Source organism: Pseudophryne corroboree, chromosome 1 (genome assembly GCF_028390025.1).
Source record: "Pseudophryne corroboree isolate aPseCor3 chromosome 1, aPseCor3.hap2, whole genome shotgun sequence".
Classification (NCBI taxonomy): domain Eukaryota; kingdom Metazoa; phylum Chordata; class Amphibia; order Anura; family Myobatrachidae; genus Pseudophryne; species Pseudophryne corroboree.
The window spans coordinates 675,411,627-675,435,836 of NC_086444.1; positions in this window are offsets into that span (position 1 = coordinate 675,411,627).

A 24,210-nucleotide genomic window follows, 5' to 3' on the forward strand; every position below is an offset into this window, starting at 1 on the left:
TTTTGGATGTGTCAGCTACAAAGGGCAAAGGTGCTGGGGCTGATCCCATATTATGTGGTGGTGACGCTGCAGACACATTTGAGGAAAACATAGCAGCTGAGGGTTCAGGTTCTGGGGTATCCTTACCCCCAAATGGGACTGTAGCAACGGGTGTTCAAAATGACCCACCTTGGGCTACCTTCTCCACGCTATTGAATACGCTGGTAACTAGACTAACGCCCCCTATGGGACCTCCTGTGCTAGTACAACCGCTTATGGTCCCCGCGGTTAACCCGCCATGGGCAGATCAACTGTCTGCTCATTTACAGCAATTGAACCAATCACTGACTACTCAGAAGTCTAACCCTCGCCCGCGTAAGACCAAGAGGTCCTCTAAGCGGGCTATTTCTTCCTCACAATCCACCAACGTCCCAGACTCCTCGTCTGATGAGGATAGCGTTTATACTGACCCCACAGATTCTGATCCCGACGCTTCTGATGGGGAATCTGTTTCACAGGTGGATGTTCCTGACTTGTTGGAGGCTATCAGGACCATTCTTCAAATTACGGATGACCCGGAGCCTGATGCTGCCCCTAAGAAACCAGACAGGTTTAAACGTCAGAAAGTGGTTAAACAAGTGTTACCTTATTCTGACCATTTAGTTGACATGCGTCAGGAGTCCTGGGAAAATCCAGGAAAGAAATTCACGCCTCAAAAGAAGATGCTGGATCGCTACCCCTCGCAGCGTGTCACAACTGAGGGCCTGAGCTGACGGGAGGCAGCCTCAGTTGTAGGGGCTGAGATGTGACAGAACCTGGGAGGTTGTATCAGACCCCTAGACATGTAAGTAACATGTAGAATAACTGCCCGAAGGCGTGACCACGACAACCAGGATAAAAGTCAATGATGTTTATTATGACAAACTCCGTAACACAGCAGCAGTAAAAGGAAACATAAAAGTCAACAGAGGATAAATACAATTCCTGGGTACTACAGGGTGGCAAGGGCCACAGGCACTGGTAGTGTGAGACAGTTCTTATAATCTTCTAGTTGGAAAGTCCTTACCAGGCCTGACGGTAGCAATGGAGAGAACCCAGGATCGTACCAGCTGATGTTCCAGGAAAGGCTGGGCTGCTGAAGGTAAAACGGCTGCTGTGGATACTGGCTGGAACCAGACTGTTGTTGGTACGGAGTGGATACTGGCTGGAACCAGTTAAATAATAAACGAACTTGAGAGCGATGAAATAATAATGAAGTTTGGAGTTTGAGAGCGGTGAAATAATAATACCGGTGGAGAGTGGTAAACTGCAGAAAAGGACACCGGCCCTTTAAGAGAAGCTGTACACTGCTGGAAGCTGGGCTGGAAGCAGGTGATTGTTTGAGAGCGGTGAAATAATAATACCAGTGGAGAGTGGTAAACTGCAGAAAAGGACACCGGCCCTTTAAGAGAAGCTGTACACTGCTGGAAGCTGGGCTGGAAGCAGGTGATTGTTTGAGAGCGGTGAAATAATAATACCGGTGGAGAGTGGTAAACTGCAGAAAGGACACCGGCCCTTTAAGAGAAGCTGTACACTGCTGGAAGCTGGGCTGGAAGCAGGTGATTGTTGTAACTGGAAACAGGTGAGTCCAGAATGAATCGGAGAGTCAGGCTACACCGCAGATGGAATGCTGGTGCGGGTCTCTGTAGCAGAAGTCTGGAGACAGGAGCTGGAACCTGGAAGACAATCACAGGAGAGAGACAAACTGGAACTAGGTTAGACAACCAAAGCACTGACGCCTTCCTTGCTCAGGCACAGCTTACTTATACCTGCAGCAAGGAAGGGGTTGGCTAGGCAATTATGCAAATCAACAATACAGACAGCAGATTGGTGGAAATGATCAGATGACAAAATCCAAGATGGCTGCGCCCATGCAGACACTTGGAGGGAAGTTTGGTTTGTAATCCATGTGAGAATTGAAACAGTAATGGCGACGCCGGCCACAGGAGACAGGAGACGCCAGACTGACAAGCGCACATTTAACCACGCGGGCACAGCGGAGGCCGCGGCTGATGAAATCACCACTCTGACATTCTGCATGTGGAAACTCAGGAACAGCGGGATCCGGTCCTGGAACGCTGAGCCAGCCTTAGGAGGCATCTGAAGGGTAAGTAATGGCGTCCAGATACCCGGATCGTGACAGCACCCCCCCCTTTAGGAGTGGCCCCAGGACACTTCTTAGGCTTTAAAGGAAACTTTGCGTGGAAATTTCGGACCAAGGCAGGAGCATGGACGTCTGAGGCATTGGTCCAAGAGCGTTCTTCAGGACCATAGCCCTTCCAGTCAATGAGGTATTGTAACTGACCGTAACGGAAACGTGAGTCCAAAATCTTGGCCACCTCGTACTCGACTCCCCGTTGAGTCTGAACTTTGGGAGCTGGAGGAAGTGCAGAATGAAACTGATTCAGGATCAGCAGTTTCAACAAAGAAACATGAAATGTCCTGGGTATTTTCAAGAAGGATGGTAACTGTAACCTGTAGGCAACAGGATTGATGACTTGTTCAATCTTGAAGGGTCCGATGTAGCGAGGTGCAAATTTCATGCTGGGAACTCTCAACCTCAAATTCTTCGTGGACAGCCACACACGATCACCCACCTTGAGAGCAGGAACCGCTCTACGCTTCCTATCGGCAAACTTCTTATACCTGAATGAGGCTTTAAGCAGGGCTGCGCGGACGTTCCTCCAGTTATTTGAAAACTGACGCAAGGTGACATCCACTGCTGGAACAGAAGTTGCGGGAAGCGGTTGGAATTCTGGGACTTTAGGGTGGAATCCATAATTAATGAAGAATGGTGTAGAAGAAGATGAGGAATGGTATTGATTGTTGTGGCTGAACTCGGCCCAAGGAAGGAGTTGAACCCAGTCATCTTGAGAGGAAGACACATATATACGGAGGAAGGCCTCCAAGTCCTGATTCACCCTCTCGGTTTGACCATTGGTCTGAGGATGGTAAGCCGTGGAAAACTTTAACTTGACTTGGAGGGCTTGACACAAACTTCGCCAAAATTTGGCTACAAATTGTACTCCACGATCCGAGATGATCTCTTCAGGAAGACCGTGAAGTCGGAAGATCTCTTGTATAAACACTTGAGCCAACTTGGAAGCTGACGGAAGACCGGTGAGAGGGATGAAATGTGCCATCTTGGTGAACCGGTCAACTACCACCCAGATGGTATTAAACTTGTTGCAGATAGGTAGATCGGAAACAAAGTCCATCGACAAATGGGTCCAAGGTCGACGGGGAACAGATAATGGAACCAGTTGCCCCGCAGGCGACTGGCGGGAGACTTTGTGTTGGGCACACTTTGGGCAGGAGGCAATAAATTCCATAACGTCCTTCTTCAGAGTTGGCCACCAGTAGGACCTAGAAATAAATTCAAGGGTTTTCTGAATGCCTGTATGTCCAGCAAAACGGGAAGCATGGGCCCAATGCATGAGCTTCTTCCTTAGAACTGGCTTAACAAAACTTTTCCCTGGTGGAGGCGTAGAGTCCATCCCTACCGTGGAGAATGCCAACGGATTAATAATAGGATGCTTGTCTGCAGACTCGGACTCATTTTCTTGCTCCCATGAGCGGGAAAGGGCATCGGCCTTACGATTCTGAGAACCCGGACAGAACTGGAGTTTAAAGTCAAACCTAGAGAAGAAAAGTGCCCATCTGGCCTGACGAGGATTCAGACATTGTGCGCCTTTGAGATATAAAAGATTTTTGTGGTCGGTAAGTATGGTGATTGAGTGGGAAGCTCCCTCCAACAGGTATCTCCACTCCTCCAGAGCGAGCTTGATGGCTAGCAACTCCTGATCGCCAATGGCATAGTTGCGCTCAGCTGGGGAGAACTTCCGGGAGAAGAAACTGCAAGGATGTAGATGTCCATCTTTGGCCCTCTGGGATAACACTGCTCCTACTCCAACGGAGGAGGCATCTACCTCTAAGATAAAAGGAGAGTCGGTGTCGGGCTGTTTCAGAACTGGTGCAGAGATGAACCGTTGCTTCAGAAGGTGAAAGGCCTGTGTAGCTTCCTCGGACCACTTGGACGGATTAGCACCTTTCTTGGTTAATGCAGTGATAGGCGCCACAATGGTGGAAAAGTCTCGTATAAATTTTCTATAATAATTGGCGAACCCTAAGAACCTCTGGACCCCTTTGAGGCTTAAGGGTATAGGCCAATTCTGGATTGCTTGGAGTTTCTCAGGATCCATCTCTAGTCCGGAACCGGACACAATGTAACCTAGAAACGGAATGGTTTTAACTTCAAACACACACTTCTCCAATTTACAATAGAGGTGATTGACACGGAGACGGGAAAGAACCTCTTTTACCCAGAAACGATGATCTTCGAGATTATTAGCAAAGATGAGGATGTCGTCTAGATAAACCACGACATGGCGGTACAAGATGTCCCTGAAAATCTCATTCACGAAGTGCTGGAAGACTGCTGGAGCGTTGCTCAATCCGAAGGGCATGACGAGGTACTCATAATGTCCGTCACGGGTGTTAAAGGCGGTCTTCCACTCGTCACCCTCACGGATTCGGATGAGATTGTAGGCACCCCTCAAGTCCAGCTTTGTGAAAATGGTTGCACCACTAACTCTATCAAAGAGCTCGGTAATCAGGGGTAAAGGGTATCGGTTCTTGACGGTAATGTCGTTCAGACCTCTGTAGTCGATGCACGGACGCAGACCCCCGTCTTTCTTCTTAACGAAGAAGAAGCCTGCGCCGGCTGGAGAAGAAGATGGTCGGATGAAACCCTTCGCCAGGTTCTCTTCGATGTACTCTTCCATGGAGTGTGTCTCAGGCAGAGACAACGGATAAGTTCGGCCTCGCGGTGGAACCTTCCCTGGAATGAGGTCGATTGGGCAGTCCCATTCTCTATGAGGAGGAAGGATATCAGCAGAGGCTTTACTGAACACGTCCGTGAAGTCTTGATATGGAGGAGGCGGAACATCAGATGACCTGGGGAAGGAAGAACAAACAGGAAGAACTTTGGCTAAACAAGTCTCAGCACAGGAGGGACCCCATGCCAGTATTTGCGTAGTCGTCCAGTCAATTGATGGGTTGTGGAGACGGAGCCATGGAAGGCCTAAAACCACTGGATGTGTGGCTTTTGGAATCACTAAAAAAGAAATATACTCAGAATGAAGAACTCCCACTCTCAGACGAACTGGAAGAGTCCTTAAGGAAATGACTGCGTCAAAAATCTTGCTGCCATCCACGGCAGTCAAAGAGATGGACGAGGACAGTCTCTCGGTGGGTAGGGACCACCGTTTAACATAAGCTTCGGTTATGAAATTCCCAGCTGCTCCGGAATCAAGGAGGGCAATGACATTCCTGTAACGTTGAGCAATTTGGAGCGACACTGGGAGGTTACAGTCATGAGGAGATGGAGAGGAGATCATTACTCCTAGCCGGCCCTCTCCTTGGCGAGCTAGGATCTGGAGTTTCCCGGACGTTTGGGACAGGCATTGATAGTGTGCGACGGAGCTGCACAGTAGAGACAGAGAGACTCAGAGAGACGTCTTCGGCGCTCAGCGGGAGATAGACGGGAACGACTAATTTGCATAGGCTCATCCTTGGATGGAGATGGTTGACGAGGAGGAGGAGCAGAAGATTTAGGAGTAGATGATCTTCCTCGCTCGGTTGCTCTCTCTCTGAAACGTAGATCAACCTTCGTGCAAAGAGAAATTAGCTCATCCAACTTAGAGGGCAAGTCTCTGGTAGCTAACTCATCCTTGATGCGTTCTGATAAGCCATGCCAGAATGCAGCATACAGGGCCTCGTCGTTCCATGCCAGTTCGGATGCCAGGATTTTAAACTGTATAAGATACTGTCCCACAGTACGTGTTCCCTGGCGTAAACGGAGAATCTCAGATGAAGCAGATGTTATCCGGCCTGGCTCGTCGAAGATGCGCCTGAATGTAGCTACAAAGTCAGTATAGGAGGATAGCAGGGGATCAGACTTCTCCCATAAAGGTGATGCCCAGTCAAGGGCTGAGCCACTGAGAAGGGAGATGATATAGGCAATTTTGGTACGGTCACTGAAGAAATTGCCAGGTAGAAGCTCAAAGTGGATTTCACATTGATTGAGAAATCCCCTGCAGAACCTTGGAGATCCATCAAATTTTGCTGGCGTTGGAAGATGAAGATGTGGACTGGAAATGGGTAAGGTGGGTGGGGTTACAGCTGGTGTCACTGTAGTGGACGCACCGGACGTGCCAGGTCCACGGAGGGTCGTTTGAATCCCATCCAGCCGTGTAGAGAGATCCTGGAGACAGCGGATGATGTGGCCCTGTGCAGCCTCCTGATGTTCAAGTCGGGCTGCCAGTTCTTGCATCGGCCTGGCCGCTTGATCCTGGTCTCCGGCTGGATTCATTAGGTCAGTGCTTACTGTCACAACTGAGGGCCTGAGCTGACGGGAGGCAGCCTCAGTTGTAGGGGCTGAGATGTGACGGAACCTGGGAGGTTGTATCAGACCCCTAGACATGTAAGTAACATGTAGAATAACTGCCCGAAGGCGTGACCACGACAACCAGGATAAAAGTCAATGATGTTTATTATGACAAACTCCGTAACACAGCAGCAGTAAAAGGAAACATAAAAGTCAACAGAGGATAAATACAATTCCTGGGTACTACAGGGTGGCAAGGGCCACAGGCACTGGTAGTGTGAGACAGTTCTTATAATCTTCTAGTTGGAAAGTCCTTACCAGGCCTGACGGTAGCAATGGAGAGAACCCAGGATCGTACCAGCTGATGTTCCAGGAAAGGCTGGGCTGCTGAAGGTAAAACGGCTGCTGTGGATACTGGCTGGAACCAGACTGTTGTTGGTACGGAGTGGATACTGGCTGGAACCAGTTAAATAATAAACGAACTTGAGAGCGATGAAATAATAATGAAGTTTGGAGTTTGAGAGCGGTGAAATAATAATACCGGTGGAGAGTGGTAAACTGCAGAAAAGGACACCGGCCCTTTAAGAGAAGCTGTACACTGCTGGAAGCTGGGCTGGAAGCAGGTGATTGTTTGAGAGCGGTGAAATAATAATACCGGTGGAGAGTGGTAAACTGCAGAAAAGGACACCGGCCCTTTAAGAGAAGCTGTACACTGCTGGAAGCTGGGCTGGAAGCAGGTGATTGTTTGAGAGCGGTGAAATAATAATACCGGTGGAGAGTGGTAAACTGCAGAAAGGACACCGGCCCTTTAAGAGAAGCTGTACACTGCTGGAAGCTGGGCTGGAAGCAGGTGATTGTTGTAACTGGAAACAGGTGAGTCCAGAATGGATCGGAGAGTCAGGCTACACCGCAGATGGAATGCTGGTGCGGGTCTCTGTAGCAGAAGTCTGGAGACAGGAGCTGGAACCTGGACGACAATCACAGGAGAGAGACAAACTGGAACTAGGTTAGACAACCAAAGCACTGACGCCTTCCTTGCTCAGGCACAGCTTACTTATACCTGCAGCAAGGAAGGGGTTGGCTAGGCAATTATGCAAATCAACAATACAGACAGCAGATTGGTGGAAATGATCAGATGACAAAATCCAAGATGGCTGCGCCCATGCAGACACTTGGAGGGAAGTTTGGTTTGTAATCCATGTGAGAATTGAAACAGTAATGGCGACGCCGGCCACAGGAGACAGGAGACGCCAGACTGACAAGCGCACATTTAACCACGCGGGCACAGCGGAGGCCGCGGCTGATGAAATCACCACTCTGACATTCTGCATGTGGAAACTCAGGAACAGCGGGATCCGGTCCTGGAACGCTGAGCCAGCCTTAGGAGGCATCTGAAGGGTAAGTAATGGCGTCCAGATACCCGGATCGTGACACAGCGGAGCTAAGTAACAATTGGGAAACACCCCCGCCAGTGGATTCGCAGGTGGCGCGGCTGGTGGTATCCTCAGCTCTGCCGTTAACTACCGTCACGTCTCTGAAAGAACCGACAGATAAGCGTGTGGAGGGTTGTTTAAAGGCAATTTACACCCTAACTGGTGCTGCGCATAGGCCCAAAATTGCAGCGACATGGGCTGCAGAGGTTGTTGAAGCGTGGGCTCAGAAGCTGGAGGCGGAGTTGTCTTCCAACGCTTCTGATCACGCTAAATATCTGTCTTATATTGTCACATCCATCAAGGTTCATATTTCTGTCTTATCAGTTTGGTTCCAGAGAAAAATTGCAACTTTACCTGATGTTCATACATTTACTCAGGGTGTGTTGCGGATTCAACCTCCTTATGTCCCACCTGTGGCTCCTTGGGACTAGTCGGTGGTTCTGGAGGCATTGCAAAAGTCTCAGTTTGAGCCTCTTGAATCGGCAAACCTTAAGTGGCTTTCTCTTAAGGTATTGTTTCTGCTGGCTATTGCCTCTGCTAGACGGGTGTCAGATTTGGGTGCTTTGTCCTGTAAGTCACCATATCTGATTTTTCACCATGACCGGGCGGTTCTTAGAACACGTCCCGGGTATCTACCGAAGGTGGTGTCTTCTTTACACTTTAATCAGGAGATTGTGGTTCCAGGCCTTTGCCTCTCCTGAATTGTCTTCCAAAGAGCGGTCTTTGGATGTGGTACGGGCTCTCCGTATCTATGTGAAAAGGACAGCTCCTATCAGGAAGTCTGATTCTCTCTTTGTACTATTTGGTTTTCACAAACATGGCTGGCCTGCTCACAAGCAGACCTTGGCCAGATGGATTAGAATGGTGATTGCACATGCTTATGTACAGGCTGGTCTCCAGCTCCTGTTACTATAAAGGCCCATTCTACTTGGTCTGTTGGACCTTCTTGGGTGGCCCGCCGTGGTGCGACCCTTGAGCAATTGTGCAAGGCGGCTACCTGGTCCTCAGTGAACACGTTCATAAGGTTCTATGCCTTCGATACTTCCGCCTCCCAGGATGCTTCCTTTGGACGCCGGGTTCTTGTGCCCGCTACAGTGCGTCCCCTCCCATGAGGAACTGCTTTAGGACATCCCCAATGTCATTCCCTGTGGAGCCCAGTGTACCCCACAGCAGAAAACGAGATTTATGGTAAGAATTTACAGTTGTTAAATCTCTTTCTGCGAGGTACACTGGGCTCCACAGGGCGCCCACCCTGACGCACTTAGCTTTTTGGGGTTGGTATGGCATTAGCCGCTGACACTTCTCCTGTCGTGAGAATGTGGTGTATGTGGCTACTAACCGTTGTCGTCTCTTTTGCCTGCTACTGCATTGGACTGGTTAACAAAAACTGAGCTCCTGTGCACGGAGGCGGGGTTATAGAGGAGGCGGCGCTATGCATTCTGGGAACAGTCAAAGCTTTGAGCCTGTTGGTGCCTCAGATCAAGATCCTACTCTACACCCCCAATGTCATTCCCTGTGGAGCCCAGTGGACCTCGCAGAAAGAGATTTAACAACGGTAAGTTCTTACCATAAATCTCGTTTTTTCAAATCCGTAATGATTGGCTGGTGTGTTATCAACTTTCACTTATCACTGCTTTACCACTTCTTTATCCCTTCTCCGGGTTAATACAACTGCCATATTCCTTATTACATGGACACACATCTACACTAGGATTCATTTCTTGTCAGCATCTAATTTAACCTATCAGTAAGTTTTTGAAGTATGGGAGGAAACTGAAGCAACTAGAGCAGAAGTAGCCATCCCTGGTCCTCGAGAGCTACCAACAGTTCACGTTTTCCAGGTCTCCTCACAGAATCACAAGTTAAGTAATTAGCTCCAACTGTGGCTCTTTTAAAATGTCAGTTAGTAATGACTACACCTGTGCACCTGCTAGGTGAGCTATAAAACGGGAACTGTTGGTAGCTCTCGAGGACCAGGGTTGGCTACCACTGAACTAGAGGAAACCCTTGCAAGCATGGCGGGGACATACAAACTCCACAAAATTTGGCCATGACTAAGAGTCAAGTTTGTAACCTCAATTCTGTGAGGCAGAAATACTAACCACTACGTCAACTGAATATATGATGAATTATTTATATTAAATTTGTATTAAGTCAATATAAATTATTCTCAATATAAATTTCTATATGTAGATTATATTGTGTACTTTTTCTTTTTCTTTTATTTATCAATTGTTATAAATGTATTTATACTTGACATTTCTTTCAAAATATTAGGCTATAAAACATTTGGTTTATTCACTATGTTATATTTTGCATGTTATTACAAAGTTACCAATCAGAGAAAATACAGTCTTTTTGCCTTCTTGGTCTATCAAAATATTTCTTTACTATCAAGTTGAGCTTTGTGAGTTATATTAACTGGTTTTCAGACCTATGCTTATTTTCTAGTTGTCTTAATCCCAAATTGAGATAAAAGACTCATGCCTCTCCACAGTAGAACTATTATAGAGCAGTCCCTGTTGCTTGTAACCAATTAAGAGAGAGAGAGCGGAATACTGTTGCCACTCAAAGTGGAATAATGGATAGAAGGTCTGCCACATATGTATCATTACTCATAGAGACTTCTGCAGTTACTGAACATCATATTATTACACCTGAATACTTCCTGTTGCCATTTAGCAAACGTTGCTCCCTTTTAGAACCAATCTGTAGAGCCTTCCAAAAATTAGCAACATTCTGAGCCTGGTTCTTGTGATTCTGCTCTACTATGACTGACTTACTGGCATCTCACCAGGCCATATTCCTGACCATTTCTGTCTCCTTTTTATCTTTACAGGAACAACGCAAGCATGCTGGAAGTCTATAAACCATTCCAATAATTTTATGTCAATATTGTTATGAATGTCTACAGTTTTACATATGAAGACATACAACATGTATTTTATCTGCCTACAATGTGATCAGAGTGTTTATACTTCAAGTGCCCAGTTTCGATGGCTGACCCTTTGCGGAGAGGACAGTATGCTGTAGCTAATTTAGCACAGAATACAGTCAAAATATTTAATTATTTAAATTGACAGAAACCTTGAATAAATACACTGAAATTTATCCCACATACATTACATCAGTTAAACATTAGTCTATTCTGGGATTGTTCTCATAATTGTCTTTGAAGATTAATTTTAAACATTATTTACATCACAAATGTTGGCTTTAATTTCCAACAATATTAGACAGTAATTGCAGTATTCAGGATTCTATATAGATCCATGGCTTGCAGATTATTCCAACCAAAGTGCAATTACCAAGAGCTAATGCTTTCAGTTTGGCTTTAATTACAAAGAATTAGCTTAATGATACAATTATTTATGACAGCCCTTCAAATGAAATACATGGTTTAGGTATTGTGGCCACTTGAATGATTGTTTGAAAAATAGAAATCTATCTTTTAATTAGGGCCTCAAACAAGTTTGCCTTTAATATATTTCCATTCCAAGACAATATTATTTTATGTATAGGAAATACAGTATATAAGAAATATAAGTGCAACGAAACACATATAGCAATAAATAAGTTACAATAGTGTAACTGCTGTAAGATAGAACATGTATTAGGATAATTCAAGTTGTAAAGCAGTTTACCAAAAACTCTCAAAGTAAAAATAACAGATGGTAAGTCTTATTGGCATGTGCATGTTCTATAGATGAAATGTTTCATTTCGTTTTCAACCCGAGAGGCAAAGACAAATGAAGATGGACTGAAAGCAGATACAGGTTGAGTATCCCATATCCAAATATTCCGAAATACGGAATATTCCGAAATACGGACGTTTTTGAATGAGAGGGAGATAGTGAAACCTTTGTGTTTTGATGGCTCAATGTACACAAACTTTGTTTAATACACAAAGTTACTTAAAAATATTGTACAGGTTGAGTCTCCCTTATCCAAAATGCTTGGGACCAGAGGTATTTTGGATATGGGATTTTTCCGTATTTTGGAATAATTGCATACCATAATGAGATATCATGGTGATGGGACCTAAATCTAAGCACTGTTACATATACACCTTATACACACAGCCTGAAGGTAATTTTAGCCAATATTTTTTTATAACTTTGTGCATTAAACAAAGTGTGTCTACATTCACACAATTCATTTATGTTTCATATACACCTTATACACACAGTCTGAAGGTCATTTAATACAATATGTTTAATAACTTTGTGTATTAAACAAAGTTTGTGTACATTGAGCCATCAAAAAACAAAGGTTTCACTATCTCACTCTCCCTCAAAAAAGTCCGTATTTCGGAATATTCCGTATTTCGGAATATTTGGATATGGGATACTCAACCTGTATTAAATGACCTTCAGGCTGTGTGTATAAGGTGTATATGAAACATAAATGAATTGTGTGAATGTAGACACACTTTGTTTAATGCACAAAGTTATAAAAAATATTGGCTAAAATTGCCTTCAGGCTGTGTGTATAAGGTGTATATGTAACAAATACATTCTGTGCTTAGATTTAGATCCCATCACAAGATCATCTCATTATGGTACGCAATTATTCCAAAATACGGAAAAATCCGATATCCAAAATACGTCAGGTCCCAAGCATTTTGGATAAGGGATACTCAACCTGTAAATGGCTTACTGAATCAGTCTACTGGCACTGAATGCATTCCTTCACTATGCAATAATTCTCATTACCTGGTAACTTGTTACTCTTAATTTAGATTAAAGATCTATTAAACTGACTATATTTAAACATAAATGAGCTTAATTTATGTAAAAAGCAATTATCATCTAATTTCACATCAGAGCTTTTAATGAATTTCATACCCTCTTATTCCAGACCAGATTTCTAAAGGCCAGCCCCACCTCGAGCCACCGCTGCTTGGTACTGACTAACATACACAGTGACTAGTATTTTTCTAGATGTTTCTCTCGTTGGGGACCCTTCTGGGTCGTAAGTGAGAAAAAGGGTCACACATAGACAAATTTTTAAAAATATAAACTGATTATTTATGCTGTAAGCACTATATGCTCCAAAGCAATACAATATTAATAATATCACTGTATATGGCATATAATAATCACAGATAAAGGATAAGAAATACTTAAGTGAGATGAGCAGCAGTGTATAAATAGTTTATAAAACAGCCATTATGGTGAAATTTCAATGTTCCTGTACTGGATCCTGACAGCTTAGCAGAAGTCATATTCTCTACAGAGCCGGCGGAACCCGCTCAGCAAAGGGATGCAAAGCAGGTAGGCGCCAAGGCTGGAAAGGCGCTCTCCCTGCTCTACATCCCTTCTGTTGTGCGCTGCTGCTGCCGGCTTCCACAGCGCCTCTCACACCATACAAGCAGCGGCGCCGGCATCTTCTAGCCCTGCCCCGCTGCTAATGTGATCTCCTGTGCCGCTGGAGGGAGGAAGGAGGAGGGGCGGAGGGACGGACACAGAATAAAAGCTGGCTGCTGACTGCAGTACTGCCAGGAGCCACTAGATGCCCCCATCTCCACTGAGTCATCTCACCTGCCAGGGCCCTGATCATCAGAGAGACTGCCCAGAGACCCTACAGAGGAATTAGGTGTGTTTTCTTTCTATGTGTGATTATCTATCTATTCTATCTATCTATCTATCTATCTATCTATCTATCTATCTACTATAGATAAGAGAGTGCATCAATTTGAAACACATTTATTACACAATAAAAAATGTTTTCTCTTTTAAAAGATAAATTTTACCCATTGGTCATTCACATGTATACATATTAGTACTGGAGGCTATAGAAACACTTCAGTTCATTAGTATCTGATATATTGCTCCAATGTAGTTGATAAGTTCATTTATATATAAGCATATCAGTCCGTAGCTGAGGATACCCTGGTTACAGTCCCGGTGCTACCCGCTCAGCAAGGTCCTGCAAAGCAGGGAGGCGCTGGGTCAGAGAGGCGCTCTCCCTGCTCTGCGACCTTGCTCTGATGTGCGCTGTTGATGCCGGCTGCCAGCGCCTGTCACTCTGACAGGCATATGCGCCGCCAGCATCATGAACAGTGGCTCCCCTCTCCCTGCTTCCTCACTGATGGAGCCGCACTGCCCCGTCTGTTGCTGCCGGCTGCCGCTGCTGACAGCACCCTGTAACACCACAGGCAGCAGCCTGTAGCATGAAGTGACTTGCTGCAGATATATGACAAGCGCCGCCCGCCTGCCCAGGAAGACCACCGCACGAGGAGTGGGGGGGGGGGGCGCTGCAGTGAGTAGCCTCCCACTAATCTCCCAGCAACCGGACTCCACATCTGGCTTACACCGCTGCCGGACCCTGCTGCCTCCTCTGCACTGGCACACTCAGGGGCTACTACTGTGAGAGAAGTAAGTTTGGGTTAGAGGAGCCTGGCTGTGAGCATGGGAGAGGGGAGGGGGAAGGTGAATGTCAGGTCCCCCTATCAGGCAGGCACCACAGGTCACAGAGTCACCACAGAGTCACTGATTGGCGCTCACTCCAGCTCTGAGCGACATTACCGCTCTCGGCTTGCTCCGTTCTGTCACGCTGCAGCAGTAATGTCCCGTTGTACAGCTGGGAGCGGTGGCTGGCTGTCCCATTACCCTATGCACAAACACATAAGGGCAGAGTGGGAGAAGGGACCTTCTGACGTCACTAAGGGAGGAGACATGTCACCAGGGGGAGGAGCTATGGTCGAACAGGGTACCAGAAAAGGGTATCCGTTTGATAGATAGACAGTGTCTAGTTAGACAGTCAATAGATAGACACCATATGTTTGACAGACATTAGGTCGACAGGGTCAAAAGGTCGACATGAAAAAGGTAGACAGTACAAAAGGTCGACATGGTCAAAAGGTCGCCATGAAAATGGTCGACATAAAAAAAGATAGACAAATTTTTTTTTTTATGTAACATGTTTTTGGACTATTTCATACTTTCTCTATCCATGTCGGCATAGAGTTGGTTATAAACCTTGTGGCAAGCGCAGCGAGCCACCGTGCCCGAAGCGTGGCGAGCGTATGCCTTTCTACAATTGGGGGTCCCAGATGACAAAACTATCCACACAAACCACAAAAATGCAAAAAACATGGTGTCTACCTTTTACATGTTGACCTTTTGACCCTGTCGACCTTTTGACCTGTCAACCTTTTTCATGTTGACCTTTTGACCTTGTTGACCTAATGTCTGTCTAACATATGGTGTCTATCTATTGACTGTCTAACTAGACACTATCTATCTTTCATACCGGAACCCCAGAAAAGTACCCTCGCGGGCTCGCTTCGCTCGCCACCTGATTAATAAAGGTAATAGTTGGTGGCGTGGATAGTAGAGGAACTATCCCGCTGGTATAGCTCCTCCCCCTTGTCATGGCTCCTCCCTCTGACGTAAAAGGTCCCTTAGGCCACTTGAATCTAGCATCAACCATAAGGGCAGGGGAAGTGAGCGTCACGTGGCGTGCAAAGTGATGGCTCTGAGTCACTCGCCGCCAGCTGTGTGCACGTTGTTGTGCATGGCTGAGGCTGGCGATCAGTGATACAGGGCTGTGAGTAAGGCGAGCAATAAAACATCTTTTTTTTAGGTGATTGATCTGTTAAAGAAAATATGACTTTAGTATAAAAAAGTGCATTCTACCACCCTGAGCACCCTGAGTACCACTGCCCTCACCCTCTCTGTAACTCCCTGTCAGCGTCCCTGCCCTCACCCTCCCTGTAACTCCCTGTCAGTGCCCATGCCTGCACTCTCCCTGTAACTCCCCCTCAGCATCCCTGCCCTCACCATCCCTGTAACCACGCTTCAGCATCCCTGCCCTCACCCTCCCTGTAACTCCCTATCACTGCCCCTGTCTTCACTCTTCTTGTAACTCACTGTCAGTGCCCCTGCCTTCATTCTCCCTGTAAATCCCCGTCAGCGTCCCTGCCCTCATCCTCCCTGTAACTCCCCTTCTTTTGTGACGCACGCTGACCCTTTATGAGTTAAGGGAGGGAGGGCGCAATTTTATAGTTTGCAGGAGGGCGTCGAACACCCTAGCACCGGCCCTGATTCTCTATTCAACTTTCAGCCAGTTCTCCCTTAATACAGCTGCAGCGTGCCTGTGCAGTGCCTGCTCTGCCTTCTCTCCCTGTCAGAACACACTCCATTTCCCTCTGACCTCCAGACCTTCTTACTCTACAGGTTCATGAGTGCCCTTCATCTACACCCCCCTGCAGTGTTGCCTTACTCCTCACCTCCATGTTGTGTAAGTGATTTTCTCTGTCTACACTCATGAGGCCTCTGCAGTTCCTGTTTCCCAAATTCAGAACCCAGTATACATTCACCACTAGTTTTACTACTACCACCTGCTGTTTCACTTCCAAGTGGCCCATCATGCCTGTTAGATGGGGAAACTCTCTACCCTGGCACCTTCTATTAGATTTACTTCTCAGAAGACCCATGATTCTGCGACTACTAGGAAGACCCTTGTGGCTCTGACCTCCATGGCAGCCTCTTCTCCTGGCTCTGACCCCAGATCTGGTCACTCTGCTGATGCTCCAATTACTGTTTGCATGTTGCACCTGATGCTCTTTGCGTTCCAGGCAGTTCTAATTTCAGACCTCACTGGTGAGGTGGTGGATATTTGTGATCATACCAATCATCTGAAGAATAAGGCGCAAGAGCTTGTCTCCTCTCACAGTGATCTCATAACTTGGTCCTCAGCTGTTAAGGACAAACTCGCAGATCTTCAGGACTTTGCTCTGACCCCTTTTAAAAAATGATTACCCTCTGCAGAGGATTGGGACTTGTTGATTTCCCGAATCCAGAATGCCGCTCTACTCCTGGAAGTACAGATGTAGTCACGCAATGTCTTACATGCACAGGCGTCCCCTTTGCATGGGATTGACAAATACTGCAGCCCATCTAGGCTAGGCTGAGAGAGCACGTCCACCACAGATGTAGCCACGATGAGCGTGGCTACATCTGTTCTCCCCGCAACACCTTTCTGAGTCTTCATTTCTTCCACATTAAAGAGGACATTTTCAAGGCTGTGTGTCTGACAGAGGATACGGCTGTCTTGAATAATCTGCACCTTTTTCCAGATCTCACGATCCATAATATCAACAAGCACATAAGAATTCAGAAGCATGAAGAAGTTATGGGTACCCTCCACAATGAAATGCGTTAAGAAAGTACCCCCATTTGGACCCTCTGAATACACTTTGAACTGCTAATTTCACATCTGGACCAGCACTTTTTAATTGTTCTATAGACCTTTATTCTAAATTCACTTTAGGTCCCTCAGCTTTGCTCTATTATCTTAAACTTAAACACTGGGTTGAATGAATGAATACTGACCCCACTTCTTTTTGGATATCCGAATAGAGTTTTGGATAGGCTGTCTAATTTCTCCTCCTGTGGTGTCATATCCTATTGGTACTACTTATTGTCAACCCCAGACATGACAGACAAGTCTTTGATTCAGCTAAAATGGGAAACTGACCTCCAACGTACCTTTACCCTTAAACAGTGGGAATATATCCATCTTTCTCCTTTTCTCTAAGTGCACTAATCACACCAAAATGCATCATAAACTTTTAAATAGACTATACTCTCCTTAAATTACATAAGATATGGCCTGTAGCCTCTATACTCTCCTGGCGTCTCCATTTAGATGGAACAATCGTATCTTTTGATTTCCATGTTTTACAACCATTTTGGACAAAGGTGTATACCCTCATATGAGACGCTTTAGGCCTCACTTTACCCCCAAAACCCTCCTTAGCTCTTCCACATTGGTATCCCTCCATGGTCCCTAAATCTGCCTGTTGTGTCCTTGGTCACATTTAATATTTGCTAGGGCCACTATAGCTCAACACTGGAAATCCTCTTCCCTTCCCCCATTAACAAAAGTTGTTCCTAAAGCTCAATTTCCCTTTGAAATGGATATCAGAGAGGTTCCATGCTCTATGGCCTCCTCCTCCCCATAAAGTGGTATCCGTAGCATATGTATGTCTCAGAATGCAATTGTGCCCCCATGACACAATAACTGTATATAAGACATATACAATGACTACTATTAACTATTCACTTGGCATTACAGCAGAGCCGGATTAAGACCACGGGGGGTCCGGGGCACTTAAGACAATGGGGCCCCTAATAAATAGAAGGTAGATGAATTATATCAATATTCATGAGTATATACAGTGTGTGTGTATATATATATATATATATATATATATATACACACACAAGGATAGCCGGCACTCTCTCCTATATGTACAATGATGCCTTGGTGCCTCCCAAGCTGGTTTAGCAACCGAATACAAAGTGGAAAGTGGTGGCACTCACAGGACTTGTTCCAATAATAAATGACACAGCGGTCAAGAATCAAGAGTCAACGTTTCGTTAATTTAATAACGTCATCAGGATACAGACAGAACAAAAAGACAAACAATTTATAGCCACTTACCCCACCTCGTGTGTCCCTGCCATCACCGTCGGCGCCGGGTCATGTGACAACACCTTCCAGCGCTGCGCACTTCCTGTGTGCCCGGCTGCGTCTGGCGGTTGCTAGGGAACAAAAAAACAACAACAGTGACAGCATGAATGAAAGCAGCGCGTCAGAGCTCGTACCTATTCCTCTCCCCTTATCCAGAATAACCAAACATTATACGTATTGTACATTATACAAACAGGGGGAACAAAGTCCCCGAGGAACAGGACACACTATATCAACCAGGATATAGATCAGTGTCATAACTATAGTGACATGATGGATAGGGGCATAGCGGGAGAACTAAGCTGCATCTAGGTGGTACAGAGCAATAGACACAATTCAAATGTGTTTTTGAAAGGCAAAAACACTCAGCCTTATAGGAAGCAATTCAGGGGAAGGTGCTCGTTGAGACCTTTTGGAGTGATGGTGCTGAGACGGTGAATCCACCGAGACTCTTTCTGCAGCAAAGCCTTACCCCTATCGCCCCCACGGAGATTTTTAGGGACAGTATCTATAATCTTGTACCTCAAAGTGGCGAGGCCATGATTTAGTGCCTTAAAGTGTCTCGCAACAGGCTGATTCATACCACTCTTACCACCCTCTAATGCCTGACGTATGGCGGATCTATGTAACGCCATGCGCTCTTTGAATTGTCTAGTGGTTTTCCCTACATAGAGAAAACCACACGGACAACGAATGATGTATGGGTATATACATGTATATACATGGTATATATATATATGTATATATACAGGTATATACATGGGTACTACTGCATGTCAAAATATGGCGTATGGCGATCCGTTCCCCTGAGTGTGGGTGGGCGAACGAATCCCCATATTCCATAAAACTACAGGTGGTACAGCCCGTGCAGCGGTAACACCCTGGTTTTCTGGACAAAAAGGTGTACGGACCACCCACTGGTACAGTGGAGACATCATTTTTTACTAGCCAGTCTTTAAGATTTCTATTTCTGGTGTAACTAGGCAACAGTCTGGTTTTATTCAGCATCTTTAGATCCGGATCCGACGTCACGACAGGCCACAGATTCTTCGCCACCTTCGAAATTGTCGAGCTGGCACTGTTGTATTGCTGGACAAAGGGAATGATGTCCATATTGTTGGCTTTCTTCTTAGACTTTGTGGATATTAGAGTGTTAGATCGTGGTATCTCTAAAACCTTCCTCTTGGCTTCTATTAAATCACCCATGTTATATCCTCTAATCAGAAATTGACGTATCATAATGTCTATCTCCTTAACGGTATTGACTGGATCATCCGAGATCCTATGTATCCGCAGAAATTGAGAGAATGGAAGTCCCTTCTTAGTGGAGGCTGGATGTTGGCTACTCGCATGCAGTATGGTATTGCGGTCCGTGCTTTTCTTGAATAATGAGGTGTGGATATGTCCCTCCTTTAGGGAAATCTGTACATCAAGGTAGTTGACATGTTGGGTACTTGTACAGTAGGTGAAATTTGATGGTATTATCCATTGAATTAACCCTAGTCATCAGGTCAATGAACTCAGATTCTGTTCCTAACCAGATCAGGAACAGGTCGTCGATGTAGCGGACAAAGAACAGTATCTTGTCTGCAACCTCTGTGTCGTCAAAGAAAGCCTGTTGCTCCACTTCAAACATATAACTGTTTGCGAATGCCGGGGCCACACAGGACCCCATCGCACAACCTTGTTGCTGGACATACCAGTGTAAATCAAATAGAAAATAATTTCTTTTTAGGGTGAGTTCCAGTAATTTGATGAAAAATGACAGTTCTGGTCCGGTATATAGTGGACTAGATGACAGGAGTGTCGCAACAGCTGATAAACCACCTGAGTGCGGTATGTTTGTATATAGACTCACTATATCCAAAGTGCAGAGAAGTGCATTAGGTGGAAGAGCAGGTAAACTTTGTAGCCGTATTATCAGTGAGGTGGTATCCTTCAGGTAGGTTTTTTGAGATTGGACTACGGGTTGGAGGAAAAAATCTAAATATTGGGAAATTTTATAATAAATGGATTCCCTGGCTGCTATGATCGGGCGGCCAGGAGGGGCAGTTGGATGTTTATGAATTTTTGGCAATGTATACAGCACAGGTGCCACTGGGTGCTGCTGAATCAAGGTCTTCATTGTTGCCACTGTGATGATGCCATTAACTGTAGCCTCCTCCAATACTGATTTTAGCTCGGTCTCAAACCTAGAGGTAGGATCGGTCGGTAATTGCAGATAAACTTGTGGGTCTTCTAGTTGTCGGTAAATTTCTTGTTTGTATTGAGGGAGGTCCTGTATGACAATACCACCCCCCTTGTCGGCGGGGCGTATGACAATACTCCTGTCCTGACTGAGGGTTTTTAGGGTGTCCCATTCAGATTTGGACATATTAGGGCTACTCGACTTCCGAGACCGGATGGAACCCATGACCTGTTTATCCAAAGACCGATTGAAACATCTAAGGGAAGTATTCATACTGACTGGATCAAAGCTCGATGTCCCTTTGATCTTCTTAAGTGGGTTAACAGTGTCAGAGTCAGATGATTCAGCTTCCCCAAAATGTTCGCGCAATCTCAATTTTCTATTAAACCTGTATGCATCTAGCTTCCATTGGAAGTCATTGAACTGACAAGACGGTACAAAGGAAAGTCCTTTATTTAATAGTTTTCTCTCCTCAGGAGATAGAATTCTGCTGGAGAGATTAAACACTATTTCTTCTTTGCAGCCTTGTTCTTGCGCTTTGAGGATCCTTTGCCACTGTCCTCCTCTTCGGGTAAAAGGTCTCCTCTTGTCTCTCGCTGAGCGCGAGTACTGACCCCTAAAGGGGGTTTACCTGTGGTGGATCTGCTGCTTGTCTCAGTTTCGCTTTGAGAAGACTGACCGCCACTAGATGTTTCAGTGTCACCCGCAAATCTCCTAAACTTCCTCTGTCGCGGATTATACGCCCTTTTGTAACTGGGATTTAATGCCCAGGGGTTCTCCCTTCAGCATAATCCTTCTGTACCAAACTCAACTTGTTACGTTTGAATTTCACCAGGTCTCTGCGGTAATTCTCCACTTGTGTGGCTAGTTTGCCAAGCCAATACGTACTCTGATCTAGTTGAATTGTAGGAAGATGTTTAATCTCAAATTCTTCCTTTTTCTTCTTAATTTCCTTAAGTTCTCTTGCTGACTCTGCAATGACTAGTAAGATCAGGTCTAGACTGCATTTATTTAAGGATAGCCGGCACTCTCTCCTATATGTACAATGATGCCTTGGTGCCTCCCAAGCTGGTTTAGCAACCGAATACAAAGTGGAAAGTGGTGGCACTCACAGGACTTGTTCCAATAATAAATGACACAGCGGTCAAGAATCAAGAGTCAACGTTTCGTTAATTTAATAACGTCATCAGGATACAGACAGAACAAAAAGACAAACAATAAATTGGAGGAGAGAGTGCCGGGTACTGGGGCTGCTGCTGGCGTGGGTCACATGGGCTCCCATGCGGGTGCCTGGAGTGTTGGGGGACCCGTTTCCTTCCCCTCTGTGGTTACGGCCGCAACACTGGCTGGTGTTTGTGGCCTGGTGCAGTCTGGCAGTGGCGTGTCCGACCCGTTTTTTCTGTGCTGGCTCTTCTAATGCTGCCCCCACCGCGCTTGCATCCTCCCCTTTCCCGGCCCAACAGTCCCGTGGGGATGGTCTTAGTACATTCCCTGTTTCACAGATTGTGCTGCCTGCTTTCTAGGGGTTTGTTGCATGGGCTTGGTGCGCCATCTGCTGGCCAGCCCGGAATATTGCAATTTGCATGTAGTTTCTGCTCAAAGTGCTCTTTCCGACACATTTACGGTGCCGGGCAATGTTTTTCACGCGGTTTCCCCGGGTATTTTTTCAGTCACTATGGTATCTGGGGCCCAGCTTGGCCCTATCATGAGTACAGCCGTTACGCCCGGTTTGCCCATGCCTAGATCCTCCGTGTTTTCCCCTTATTTCCCTGCATTGGTATCTTCTTTGCAAGGGGTGCAGCCCTCATGATCTGACGCGATAACTCCCGTGTCGGATCCCACGGCCTCTTTTACAGGGTCTTACCCTGGGGGTTTTGCGCATGCTTCTCTTCAGGAGACGCTTTATTGGTAGTCGCCTTTTGCTCCTGCTCCTTATTCCCTGCATCCGGGTTATATCGCCCTGCCCCCCATGCCGATCGCCTACGGCCAGCTGTCGGATTGCCAAATGTGGCTTATCCGGGCACGCAAGCCCCTTTTTCCCATTTTGCCTTGTCCCTCCTTTGTTTACGGAAATGGTCCATTCTGCCAACATGGCAGTTACTAGGGACTTGCCGAAGAGAATGGGGGACAAGATCAGGAAGGGCAAATATGTCGACATGTTTACCCTTACGGATGACATGAGAAAAGCGTTTGATAAGGCTAAGAAAGTTGGGGGCATTGGGGAAAATGCTTATCGCAATTTTCATCAGTGGCTCCGTGGTTTCTTGGTCTTTTCGGCATGCTACGTGGATACTAGACCGTCCGAATATCATAATGTGATCAAGTATTTATTTCTTGTACACGAGATGTACTTGAACTCCAAGGGTTACGCTTTGCGGGATTACGATGATAAATTTCGGCGGAATCAAGATGGTAACCCTACGTTGCCCATGGGTTTTAAAGATGTTGAAGTGTAGCTTGAGGTCACTCAACATGGTAAGCCCCCGGCGGATTTCCAGGGCAAGAAACCTGCCCTGGGCGTCCGCCCAGGCATGACCACTGTGGCTAAGGGTAAGAGTTTTGCTTAGAATGACGATAAATGCACCCGTGGTAGCAGTTGTCGTTTTCGCCACTCCTGTAAAGTTTGCGGGGGGGACACCCAGCTAAAGACTGCACTTCCGCTGCAGGTGTTAGAACCTGCGATACGCCCGATGTACCCGGACGTAGCAAGTAAGGCGTTTTCCCCATTATGGTTTTCGAGGTGGTTAAGTGGGTGCGTTCTTATCCGGATGAGGTTTTGGGAAGATTTTTATTGGAGGGTTTTCGTTTTGGTTTTAGATTGCCCATTTCTGGTTGCATTACCGTTGTCGCTCGTCGCAATTTAAGATCCGCTCGGGATGTCCCTTACATAGTCACCCAGAAGTTTGAGTCGGAGGTCCTTTTGGGTCGCATGTGCAGCACTTTCCCTTCCACCCCCCCCCCCCTTTGCCTGGTTTGTGTGGTTCCCTTATGGGGGTGGTTCCCAGAAAAGGCCCCGGGTAAGTTCCGCCTCATTCAGCACTTGTCCCACCTACATGGGGGTTCGGTTAACAATGCTATTCTGGAAGACGCCTGTAGGGGTCGATACCAATCTTTTGACAAGCTCTGCAGATCGTTCATGGTTTTGGCCCCAGGGCTCTAAAGGCCAAGCTGGACATTGAGTCTGCTTTTCGCCTTCTACCAATTCACCCCGATTCCCTGCGGTTTCTGGATTTCCATTTGGGAGGGGGGTTTTACATTGATAGGTGCTTGCCCATGGGGTGTTAGGTCTATTGTGCCTACTTTTAAAAATTCTGCTCTTTTTGCATTGGTGTGTCCAGTCAGCCTCCAGTCACACTGGGGTGGTGCATTACTTGGATGATTTTCTCTTTGTAGGTCCAGATGGCAGTTCAGTTTGCGGCAAGGTTTTGGGCATCGCGAGTAGTTTGTTCAGATTACTGGGGGTCCCCGTAGCCTCTGATAAGACCGAGGGTCCCACCTGCTGTCTCAGTTAATTGGGGATCGAAATAGATATGGCTGCCGGTTGTTGTTGTCGCCTGCCTGCTGGCAAGGTTCAGAAACTCCTGGGTTTTATTGATGAGTGTTTGAGTAAACGTAGGGTCCGGCTTAAACAGGTCCAATTGTTGCTGGGTTCTTTCAACTTTGCTTGTAGGATCATCCCCATTGGGGCAGGATTTTTG